Genomic DNA, 12,152 nt, shown 5'->3' with positions numbered 1-12,152 from the left:
AAGAGCCACCCGTAGGCATCACCATGGCCACCTAATTGATGCACCATGTGTTGGGAACGACGGAAAGAACTCGTAGCAACCAATGCTAATTATTCACCTGTGTTGTCATTCCTTCAACATCTCTCTCTCTCTCTCTCTCTCTCTCTCTCTCTCTCTCTCTCTCTCTCTCTCTCTCTCTCTCTCGTGCGCGGACAGTTATTGGATTTCATTGCTACTATATGCAAATGATAGTGTGTTGATCTTAGATTCACCAGAGGTAATGCATCGACATTTGGATACATTGCTAGTGATAGCGGCTTATTGGTGAACCTTGAGAAGACCAAGGTTATGGTGTTCAACACCACACCACAATGGGTCATGCGATTTGCATCTACCTTTGCATATGGTCAGGCGACGGTGGAGTATATAGATGCATACAATTATCTTGGTGTGGTCTTTAGCCGCCCAGTGTTTTCTTTGAGGAGAGCAGCAAAGACTAGGCTGACGAGAGCATATGTGGCTCTAGGAGGATGTGTTCGTAGGTTCAGTTTCAGGAACCTTGAACGAAACTATGGCTTTTCGATACTTTGGTCATATCAGCTATGCTTTATGGGGTGTAGATTTGGGGGCCATCTGTGGACCTTGTGGACCGCTATAGTCGGGCGCTAGCAGTACTAATGGATGGAAGTGCATGGAGAGGCCTTTGGTCTCTATGATTTCTCGGATGATTAGGGCCAAGTCCTTTGTATCACATGAGATTATCCGTGCAGAGCTCGCTGCTCCACCATTGGTCATCGAGGCACTCACCAGATATGTTTCTTTCATGCACAGTATCTCGAATCTCCTCAGAGACAGATATGCTCGTCTAGCTTTGGGGTCTTCTCGACAGCTTGCCTCACAGGGAGATACCTGTTGTTGGTATGCACAGATGACAGCTTGGTGCTGCATGGTTTTGGCATTGATAGACGACCGCTTTCCACCAGTATTCGTTGGATGCACCCTCTTTGTCTCTCACACGGACTGAGATCACTTAGCTCATCAAACAGGACTTGATTCAGTTAGACACTAGGAGGACATGGATACATCTGATGCATGTGCTTGGCACAAAGATGGCTTTCTACAGAGAGCATCTCCTTGAGCTTATAGAGGATGGTTTTGTGATCATACCCACCTACATGGACACTCATCTATCCCATGGATTACATGTGCTATTGGACAGGAGCGCACATCGTCACATTAGCTAGAGATTGAGACTGGTAGATTTAGAGGAGTACCAGCATAGGCTCGGATTTGTCAGCTATGCCATATAGAGCCAAAGACAGAGTTACATCACATATGTCATTGCCTAGTCTACTATGAGATACGAGGTCGTTTCCATTGCCTATTCAGAGAGGGTTTTGGACCATTGGCCAAAGTTATGATATCAAGATCAAAGATGCCTTGGGCTATTTTTATTGGAGCTGCGTAGACACAGGGAGAGCCTTTTGAGGAGACCTGGCAATAGGAGACACTCATAGAGGGAGGTCACTGATTTTTTCAGACTATAGGCGTGACATTCACATGAGCAGGCATCACAACAAACTTCAGAGTCCACTTGTACCAGAGGTGCATTGACTGACAGGGCCACTGAACTTGGGAGATCCAGACGCTCACGATTGCGAGGGTCATCGAGACATCGGTGGAAGTTGCATCAGAGGGTCCGGACTATTCTTGCCAGACATGGGAGACGCCCAATTAGAGTACTCACTGAGAAGGACATTGATGAGCTTCGCCAAAGGCCGATGCTGGATATCATAAGATAGGATCTTGACCCTAGCATCTCAACCTTCCATTTCATTTCATTTCATCCCATTCCTTTTCGTTCCATTTCACTTTAGCTTTGATCAGTTTCAATTTTTTAGCTTTTCAATTTTTCAGTTTGTCAGTTTTGTTTTGTTTTGTTAGTCTTTTACACAGACATTGTATCAGATTCACCACTTGTAAACTCTTTTCTCACATGTCAATTTGGCCTTTTGAAGACGTTAATATATCATTTACGCGCATGTGTGCACACACACACACACACATTTTTGTGTGTGTAAATCTTGGATTATATATAGATGGGAAACCTCAACGTGAGGAAAACCCATCAGAAAGATCAAATACAAAGCACAACATAGAGGTGTTCTGAAAGGGGAAGGTTTCAAAATTACACATAGTAGAGCTGTAGGATATGTCAAGGGCAAAGTGTAAGGATTGCCCAAGTGAAATCCGGAACAGAGGAAAGGGATCTACATCTTGCTGATGGAAAAGGCGAAAGTTGCGCTGCGCCATACGGACCACAACGACCAAAACCTGACCCAGGTAAAGAAGGTTGCAAATCGTTGAAGGGGATCTGAGAGAAGGCCGAAGAGCCAAAAACATCCGTGGAAAATTGCCGATGGAAAACGGAGACGTATATATGCGGATATGCAGTCCAGGAAGGCTCTAATAAAGCAACAATCCCAAAGCATGTGTTTGATTGTCTCGTTAGAGGCCGAACATCTGACACCACGAGAAGAGCTAATGTGACTAGCACCAAGGAAGGATCCAACATGGAGCACTCCTAGCAAGCAGGGCTTGAGAGGCAAACGACTCTTCCAAATTGTAGTAAGAGCATTCCTCCACCGTCGATCTAATTTGTGCAAAGACAATAATGCATTACAGTGGTCAGCTAGCGAAGACTGAGGCAGGAGAGAAGCATAAACCTTGCGGGCATAAATGTCAGCAAAAAATTGTGTCCCATAATGTCCAATCTAACATACGGCATCTAGCTACCAATGGTGGAACGACAAGGAAGTCAGCCAACATGCACTCAAGCTCACCACAGAACCAATGATAATGCACACCCAAACCAAAGTGTAAGCCGCTTGAGGATAACGAATCAAATTGCCATACATGTCGGCCACAACATCCACCGTGCGCATGCCACAACAAGAAAGGAAGACTTTCAAGGCGCGACGAATTCCCATCTTGTGGTTGCCTGTTATTCCATGAAAGATGAGTCGTAATGGCTTTCCAAGCATCAAGAAAATCAAAAGTAAGCGAACAACCTGGAATACGACCGATCATCTTGCCAAATACAGTCTCCCAGAGTGATGTCTGTCAGTGACCAAAGGTGAAAGTGTAAACATGCTGACACAGCGAGGCTATCATGAGAGTCCAAGGCTTGGATTGTTAAAGGGTAGGTGATAACATGGCCTTCCTCGCAAGATGATGGGGGCAAAGGTCCAAAATATTTAATCCTCCAAAACACTTCGGAGTGCAAAGCTTCTCCATTGAAATTTAACGGAGCCCTTTCTTACGAGAATCAGTGCACCACAGATGAGATAAAATATTGGACATCAGCAGTGAGAGGTGATGGCAAGGCCAATGCAACAACAACAAGTAAAACTGAACATAGGCCATCATGATGCTTTGAACTATTTGGAGACGAACATGCAAAGGCCATGTGGACAATTTCCAATATTGCAATTCGATGTTTAGGCATTGTATAACCCAATCCACTTGTTGGGTTGTAGTAATTTGCCATCCAATAGGATACCCCAAGTAACAAACAATGACATTCGGATCAAGAATATCCCCAGGCCATAGAAGATGGTGCCATTCCTGTGCATTGAGGGGCAAGAGTTTGGATTTCTGGAAATTAACTTTTAAGGCCCACCGTAAGCCCAAAAGTATCCAATGCCTGCATGACCACACTCATGTAATCTTGATGATTGTGGGGCATAAATAATGAGTCATCAGCATGAGCCTCAACAATAAAGTCATTCCCAGAGGGTAGCTGCAATCCGTGAAGATGACCAAGTGAAACCAAATGATCCAAATACATCAACAACGGGTGGGTGGCAATAGCATATAGTAAGGCACTGAGGGGGCAACAATTTCCCCATTTGAGCTTGACAGGGCGTTTTCCAATGAGAGGGTCACCCGAGTTGATCGTATGCCTGCAGGGGTGGGAACATTGGTATCCCAAAGCACACAAAATCGATTCATGTTTGCATTGAGTTTGGGAGGACATATCACTTTACCCAAATGAGAAGCAAGCATAGAGAGAAAGTGTCACCATGTACACAGGAAATCAACTATCTCCACCCAAACTGGACACTTGTGATGGATGATGCTCTGATAGTCTTTAGTGAGGGCCCATGGTAGTACATGTGTCATTTTCATTCCAAAATACTAGGGAGATGATTCCAGTAACATGTTGCACCCATCAGTGTCAGTCAACAAAACCTCATAGAAGCCTTTGGCTCCAAAATACACTCGTTGGACTGCCTGACGTTTAAGAAGGAAATTGACATACTGGCCCACATCTCGCTCAGTGGGCATCTTGCCCCGGGAAAAAAAAATGACCGCATTGAGAGCATACTGGGCCACTGGGTCCATGAGGACTTGAGCCGGAATAAGCACCTCTGTGGGGGGTTCCTGACCCTCCCAAGTGTTACTGGCATCCTAAAAATCCTCGAGCAAGCAAGCTTGGATTTTGCCCATTTTTTAGGACTCTCTCTCTCTCTCTCTCTCTCTCTCTCTCTCTCTCTCTCTCTCTCTCTCTCTCTCTCGCTCGCTCGCTCGCTCGCTCGCTCTCTCACACACACACACACACTTTTTCAGTAATGTCATATTGAATTACGAATGGGAAACCTCAAATCGAGGAAAACCCATTACAAGCGGTAAATCGAAAACAATCAAAGAAGAGCTCATAATGAGGAGAGGGGAGCTCATCCAAGTCATAGGAAAATTTAAGAGAGTTTTGAAGAGAGGTTTTAAAAAAGGATACATATGTACTTGAATATGATGAAACATGAGGAAATTATGTGCTCTCCATAGTGTCCATACCACCCAGAATTTAATCCAGTCAAGAAAGTATGCATACGCTGAAGTAGTGGCGGAAATACTCCAAAAAGCCAGAAATATCGACCAAACCGTATATGAGGGAAACACGTGCGAAGAGATGTAGAGATGCTATCCACAAACTGTTGCGTATGAGAACAAGACCATAGTAAATGTGGAATATTCTCAGCGTCGGCACCACAATGAACACATCGCGAGGAGGATAATCTTCTGGAGTGCAAAAATTTACCAGTTGGGAGAAATCCCAATGATGCATCTTCACATAAACAATTACTCCTATAAAGGAAGCTTAGCCCTGAGCCGCACCTTCTGAGTTTAGTTCTTTTGATGCCACAGTTTCATGACTTTATGTGCCCACCATGTAGCACCTTTATTGATATTCCATACCTTATTATAGTGTTCTTGTATCCAAGAAGATGACTGCAAATGACGATACACCTTCTTTGCAGATATAGAGAGGATACAAGAACCAATGTAATACCAATCACAAATTCGAGCCTTAGTTATACAAGTGATGGGATGGGAGATATGGAATCAACTAGATCCTTAATGGTGCTCCACATGTGTCTATAATGCATTCCAAGACCAAAAGTATTTAAACGAGAACACCTCTTCATGAGTGTCGATCACATTTGATATCCTTTCAATGCCTTTTGGGAGAGAAAATAAGCATGTCTTGGAGATCACTAAATAAGAGTTTGATCAAAAACCCAACTCCAATGCAAACTCTCCATTCTGAGCGAACTGCCACTTGCATCATCTCAAGCATGCCACAACAACTCCTTTGTGACTATTTTTCAATCAACTACAAGACTGAAAGCAAGGGGGCAACCAGGTATTGTGGCTTCAAATTAGCCAAAAACCACATCCTAGTATGAAGGATGTCAATGCGCAAAAGCTGGTTTAGAAACTGCATGAGAACACAGAAATGCAAACATCAGCATCTAGGGTTGTTTTTACTCTACCAGTACCAATAACAAGGTAGCGTTCCTTGCAATAACATGAGAACACAAATGTAGAATATTTAGACCACCACAATGCTTTGCAGAACATAGCTTATCCATAGTGAGCAATCTTAAGCCTTTTTCCAAGGAGCAAGTAGAAAAAAAATGCTCCAAAATCTGAGACATGAAGGCCCAAGATGACGAGGTGGCCAATGCAATAACGGTAGAAAAAACTGCATGTATGCCACCAAGATGGACTGCACTATTTTGAGTTTTACATGCAATGGTTAGGTAGACAGCTTCCAAGAATGTAATTTAGACCTAATTTTATTCTCAACCCAATCTAAGAATTTGGCATTGTTCACTGACCAAGCCAATGGGTATCCAAAATGCCGCACAATCTGATCCGTCTTTACTATCTCACTTGGCCATAATATAGAATACCAATCCATTTGGTATCACAATAACACCCCCCGCTTACTTTGTCTAAATTGGGTGAGCTTTGGTGAGTATCAATAGGCCGAGTAATTTGGGTTCAATTCGGCCTCGGTTTCCAATACGGGCAACACTGCGCATGTACTTTTGTCCTTTTGTGGAGAATTTAATCAGTGCAATTTTTTGCAGAACATGTCCCTTATAGTCCTCTTCGAGTTTTGCTACATAGCACATGTTAGTCCTACTTCAATTTTCTTTTTCAAAGAAATTTTCACATCAAGTGCAATCTTTGCTATGGCTGAGAACAACACAGATGTTTTCAAGATGTTTGCTACTGAGGACAAATTAGATGGGATTAACGACCCAATGTGAGCACACTAATGACGAATTTTTTGTGTGTCAAAGGATGTTTGGAATATTGTGCAGGATATTGATGTATGTCCACCTTCTGTGGATGAAGACTCGGTTGAGGATGTTGCGGATTCTAGCAGGTATGTTGCTGTTAGAGTTGTTTTGACTACAACTGAGCAATCTCGTTGGGATGTTAGAGATACGTAGGCTCATTCATTGATTTCATCATCTATGAAGCGCATTATTACTCCTCACATTCGCTCAAAAAAAATCAACAAAACAGGCTCAAGATATTGTGGTTGGTCTTTATGCAAGTCACAAGGATGCTAGAATTATATTGCTATCTAAAGAGCTCGAGTCAAAGATTATACAAGAGGAAGACGACATGCACACGTTTTTGGCTAGTATCAAGGATATCAATGAGAAACTCATTTCTGTAGGTGAAGTTATTTCTGATAGTTCACTTATGCAGATTGTTCTTGATGCGTTGCCGAAATCTTATCGAACTTTTGCTAGTACTTAGAGACTTATGACCCAAGGAAACCCTCAAGTTGTCAAGTTTGATGCATTATATACATTGCTATTACATGAGTCATTTTAAAGAAAGAATAGGGCTAAACAACATGCGGTTAAACAGGTTTTTGTTGTTGCTCAAAAAGTAGTAATAGCAATGCAACCACTTCTTATGGCTCTTAAGTGAGTAGCATATCACCTGTATCTAATGCTTCTACTAGCAACAACTTTTTTGGGAATTTTGATGAAAAAGCCATGAAGAAAATGCGTTGCCATTATTGCAAGACTAATGATCACTTGATAAAGCAATGTCCTAAGTTGAAGACAAAAAAAGCGAAGAAGAAAGGTGTTGGATCTACTACCAGTGTAGCTATTGTAGAATCTTTTGAAAATGGAAATTGTATTGTTGATGTAGTTGCAGAGTGGGCATTTAGTGTAGAGTGTACTTATGATTCTTATGTCCATAATGCATGTATGTCAGTTGTTGCAAAATCATAGACTTGATACTTTGATAGTGGTGCTACAAAGCACATTACTTCACATCGTCACTTGTCTAGCTCTCTCAAGGCTGTCCCTCACGGAAGTAAGGTCACATGTGCCAACAATGCCTCTTATCAGGTCAAGGGAGTTGAAAACGTGCTAACTGCTACGAATGGCAAATGATGGTTCCCTTACACTTGTTGATGCACTTCATGTATCAGAGATAAAAAAGAACCTTTTTTCTATTTTTGCACTTGTAAGACTTGATCTTGTTATCAAACTTATGGATGACACATGTATAATTCACAATCTCAGTTTTGTTGATGAAATTATTGCATTTGGCATTTGTGCCATGGCTGTATAAGCTCATTTTGTATGACAAGTGTGGACAAAATTTTACAAATGTAGTTATGGATTTAAAGGCTATTTCAGATGTGAAACTTTGGCATACATGATATTGTCAATTTATTACATTTGCAAGAAAATGATATGATCGCTTCTTTGTAGCCTCTTGAAGCACCTTTAAGCATGTTTGTGAAGGGTGGATTTTGGGTAAGATGCAACATTCAAATTTTTCAAAGGACGATTGAGTAAGGGCTACATGTAGGTTGTAACTTGTGCATAGCGATGTTTGTGGCCTGTGAAAACTCCATCCTTGGGTAAATAATTGTACTTCCTGGATTTCATTGATTATTAATCCAAGCATGCATGGGTGTATGCGCTTAAATCCAAGTCCAAAATATTTATGTGTTTCAAGCAATTTCTTGTTATGGTTGAAAATGTCTCAAAATATACTATGGACACAATCCATTTAGATTGAAATACACCTCAACAAAATGGTGTTGTTGAAAGAAAGAACATGTCGCTTATGGACATGGCACGATGTATGGTCAAGAGTCAAGATTTACCACATTCATTTTGGCTTGAGGCTGTAATGTATGATAATTATGTACTCAACTGGTGCCCTACCAAAGCCTTGTAATCTGTCATTCCTTATGAAGCATGGAATGATAAAAAGCCATCTATTGATCATATACACATTTTTTATTTTTTAGATTATACTTTGGTGCCACAAATGCAGCACAAAAAAATGGATGATAAGACAGTCAAATGCATTTTTGTTTGTTATAGCCCTGAAAGCAAGGATACATGTTATACCATCCGTAAATTAAACATATCTTGGTTTCAGGAGATGTTGTATTTGTGAAAGATTCTGTTCATTTGTCATAATGTAGAAAGACAATAATGTAAACTCACAGGACATTTATGACACTTTGTTGAATATTTTAATGGTGGAAACTTAAATGTAAATTCCAATGAGACAAATGTATAGCCTATAGAGGTTTTAAAAAATGTTACAAATCAACCTATTACTGATGTAGATGTACATGATATACTTGATGTACTTGATGTGGAAAGGGCTGATAATCAAAAGGCTAGAGTATGCCAAAATGGCTGATATATACTTTGTGTGACAATAAGTTGGATATACCTATATCTAGTCATACTTTCTCAGGTTCTCACCATGCATCAGATTGTTATGCTTTGGTTGCTTTTGGTTTATGTGATGAAGAGGAACCTCTTCCTTTCGATGAAGCACAAAATTTGAAAAATTGGATAACTGCAATGCAATCAAAATAGGATGCATTTTAAGAGAATAAAACATGAGCTTTATGTGATTTGTCTCTTGGAAAAAAAACCATTGGTACGAAGTAGGTTTACAAGTTGAAACGTACGTTGGATGGTGATATTGATTTGTACGAGGTTAGATTTGTTGCAAAAGGTTATGCACAACATAAAAGCATTGACTATGAAGGAGCTTCTACTCCTACTTGTCGTATGACTACTGTTCATTTTCTTTGTGCATTGGCAACTCATTTTGGATGGAATTTAAATCAATCAAACATTGTTACTCCTTTCTTGAATGCTGATATATTTGAGGAAGTATATGTAACATAACCTTGCGGTTTTCTCAAGAAAGGACAAGAAACAAAAGTGTGCAAATGGAAGAAAGCTTTGTATGGGCTGAAGCAGTCTCCTCATGCTTGGGTTGGTATGAGAAAGCTGACACTCATTTGGTTAAACAAGGCTTTTGTAACAATTCAATTGAGAGTACTTTGTATGTCAAACGAAAGGTTGATGTATATCTCATTTTTGTTTTGTATGTAGATGATCTCTTTATTATCGGTCCAAATGAGATGTACATTGATAAATTCAAGTCTGAATTGAATGCTTCTTTCAAGATGAAACTTGGGGTTTTCGCATCATTACTTGGGCATACAATTTAAGTCCTATGATGGAGGTGTTTCTTTGTGTTAAGCAAGATACATAGAGACATTACTACGTAAGTTTGGCCTTAAGGACTATAAACCTATTGTTAATCCAATCAAAAGATGTTTAAAATTAAGTCTTCATAATCCTTGAGATCTTTTTGATGTCACTCTTCCTTATTCATGTATGCAACATGAGGCCGAATATTTAATTTGCAGTCTCACAGTTTCACAAATTTATAAATTGCCCATGGTCTAAGCCTTTGGTAGGCTATTAAAAGGATCTTTCACTACTTGAGTGGCACTTTACATCTTGGGTTGTTTTATACCAAGGGAAATCATTGCCACAAGATTTACATATTTTTTTGGACTCAGAGTGTATTGGTTTTTATGACACATGCCCACAAATGGTTTTGGTTTTATGCTCGACAGTTCATGCATATCATGGTTGAGCAAGAAAGAAATCTATTGGAGCCACTTCTACTTGTGAAGCTGAGTACATGGCACTTTAAAGGAACACATGCTTCAATTATTGTACTTTTGCTAGTAGCTATTTCAGGTTTAGCTATTTATAGTAGTCGGCTTATAGTATGCATAATGGAGCTGATGGCTATAGTGTCTTGTGGGTGATTATTATGAGTGTTTACCTTGCACTTTCCTCAATGGGTGAATTTGGCTTTACTATGTGTCAAGGAACACATTAGGGCAATGGTTATCTTGGGTAAGAGGGTTTTCTACCTTGCATCACTCTCTCATTAAGTGACACTTATTAATACAGACTGAGGCATGTTCGATACCGCGTACCCAAGTGGGTCTGTGAGATTTGGTGTTGCTTGATAATGTAGCTGAGTTTGATGCCTAAACCTAACAATGGATTTTTTTTGTGAGAGGTAACTGATGCCGTTGATTAGGTTACTTTATGGTACTCAAAAGAGCTTGATGAGCTAGAGCTTGACAATATTGCAAAGTATTTTTTGATATTGAAGGACTGACTTATGGGCCGATTTGGGGATTAAGACACTTGGATCAAAAGGGGTGGTGGCCTTCTGATCAGAATGATATGTATGTTAATAACTTTTTAAGTTCTAATAAAAATTGGGGCTATATAGAAACCATACATATAATTACTTTCATAAATAATTGGGATAAAAACCTTTTTTACAAACATTAAAATAAACTAAAGCACTAGAATACATGAACACTTTGGGTAGTTTTAAGTTAAAAAAGTTGTAAGTTGGACATGGAAAACAATTGATATAGTATTTGACACCTGTAATACGCATTCAAGGCTAACGTATTTGTTGTCTTGTTTGGATGGATGCAGGTGAGGAATCTATCCTTTCTTGGGATTTTTTTGGCTTAGCTGTTGTCCGCCTTTGATATACCAGACTCTTATCACTCTATGGAATAGAGAGCACATGACTTCCTTTGTACTTATGTATTAGAATGAGACCTCATTCTTACAGCAAAGTACAAAAATAACTCTAAGACTAAGTTGTTTTTGTGATGCCCTTGGTCACTTGTGTAAAGCCAACTATCTTTTGAACTTGTATGTTCATTTGTGTTTATTTATTAAAATAAAACAGCTACACACACACACAGGGGCTACTCTAGTGCCGTCAAACACGTACTTTGTGTGTGTGTGTGTGTGTGTGTGTGTGTGTGTGTGTGTGTGTGTGTGTGTGTGTGTGTGTTGTGTGTGTGCGCGTGCATGTGTTTGTGTGTGTGTGTGTGTGTGTGTGTGTGTGTTTACACTTCTGTTAGTATTGGATTATTTGGTTCCTCTTTCATGATGGGTTACTCCCCTCCCCTGTGTATTCTTTATTGAACATATGTGGTAGGGAGGCTAGTACCTTGAAGTTTCCTCTTTCATGATGGGTTACTCCCCTCCCCTGTGTATGCTTATCGAAGGCTAGTACCTTGAAGTTTCCTACGTTTCCCTCTTTTGGGACCCCATGAGGATGGCCTCTTCCCTAATCGAACACACACACACACACACACACACACACACACACACACATACTTGTTTTAATTATAGGGCTTTCTTCTTAGAGCTCTCGTACCGTAAGGACTTTCTCAAAGCTCTCTTACCTTAAGAACTTTGGCTTATCTTCAACTAGCTCCTCAAAGATTCTCTTCTAGGAAAATTCTCTGACAATATCTTCCTAGTTCCTCTTTGATCTTACTAAGGTTTTGAAATATCCTTTATTGGTGAATTTATTTGTCGTGGTAATGATTTCTTTCTCTTTCCTTTCTCTTTGATAATTTGTTCGTCCTCTCAATGCCTGCATAACAATCCAAGCAATAT

Source organism: Adiantum capillus-veneris, chromosome 30, assembly GCF_014529385.1.
Source record: "Adiantum capillus-veneris isolate H3 chromosome 30, ASM1452938v2, whole genome shotgun sequence".
NCBI classification, from domain to species: domain Eukaryota; kingdom Viridiplantae; phylum Streptophyta; class Polypodiopsida; order Polypodiales; family Pteridaceae; genus Adiantum; species Adiantum capillus-veneris.
Note: the sequence above shows the minus strand (reverse complement) of the source record.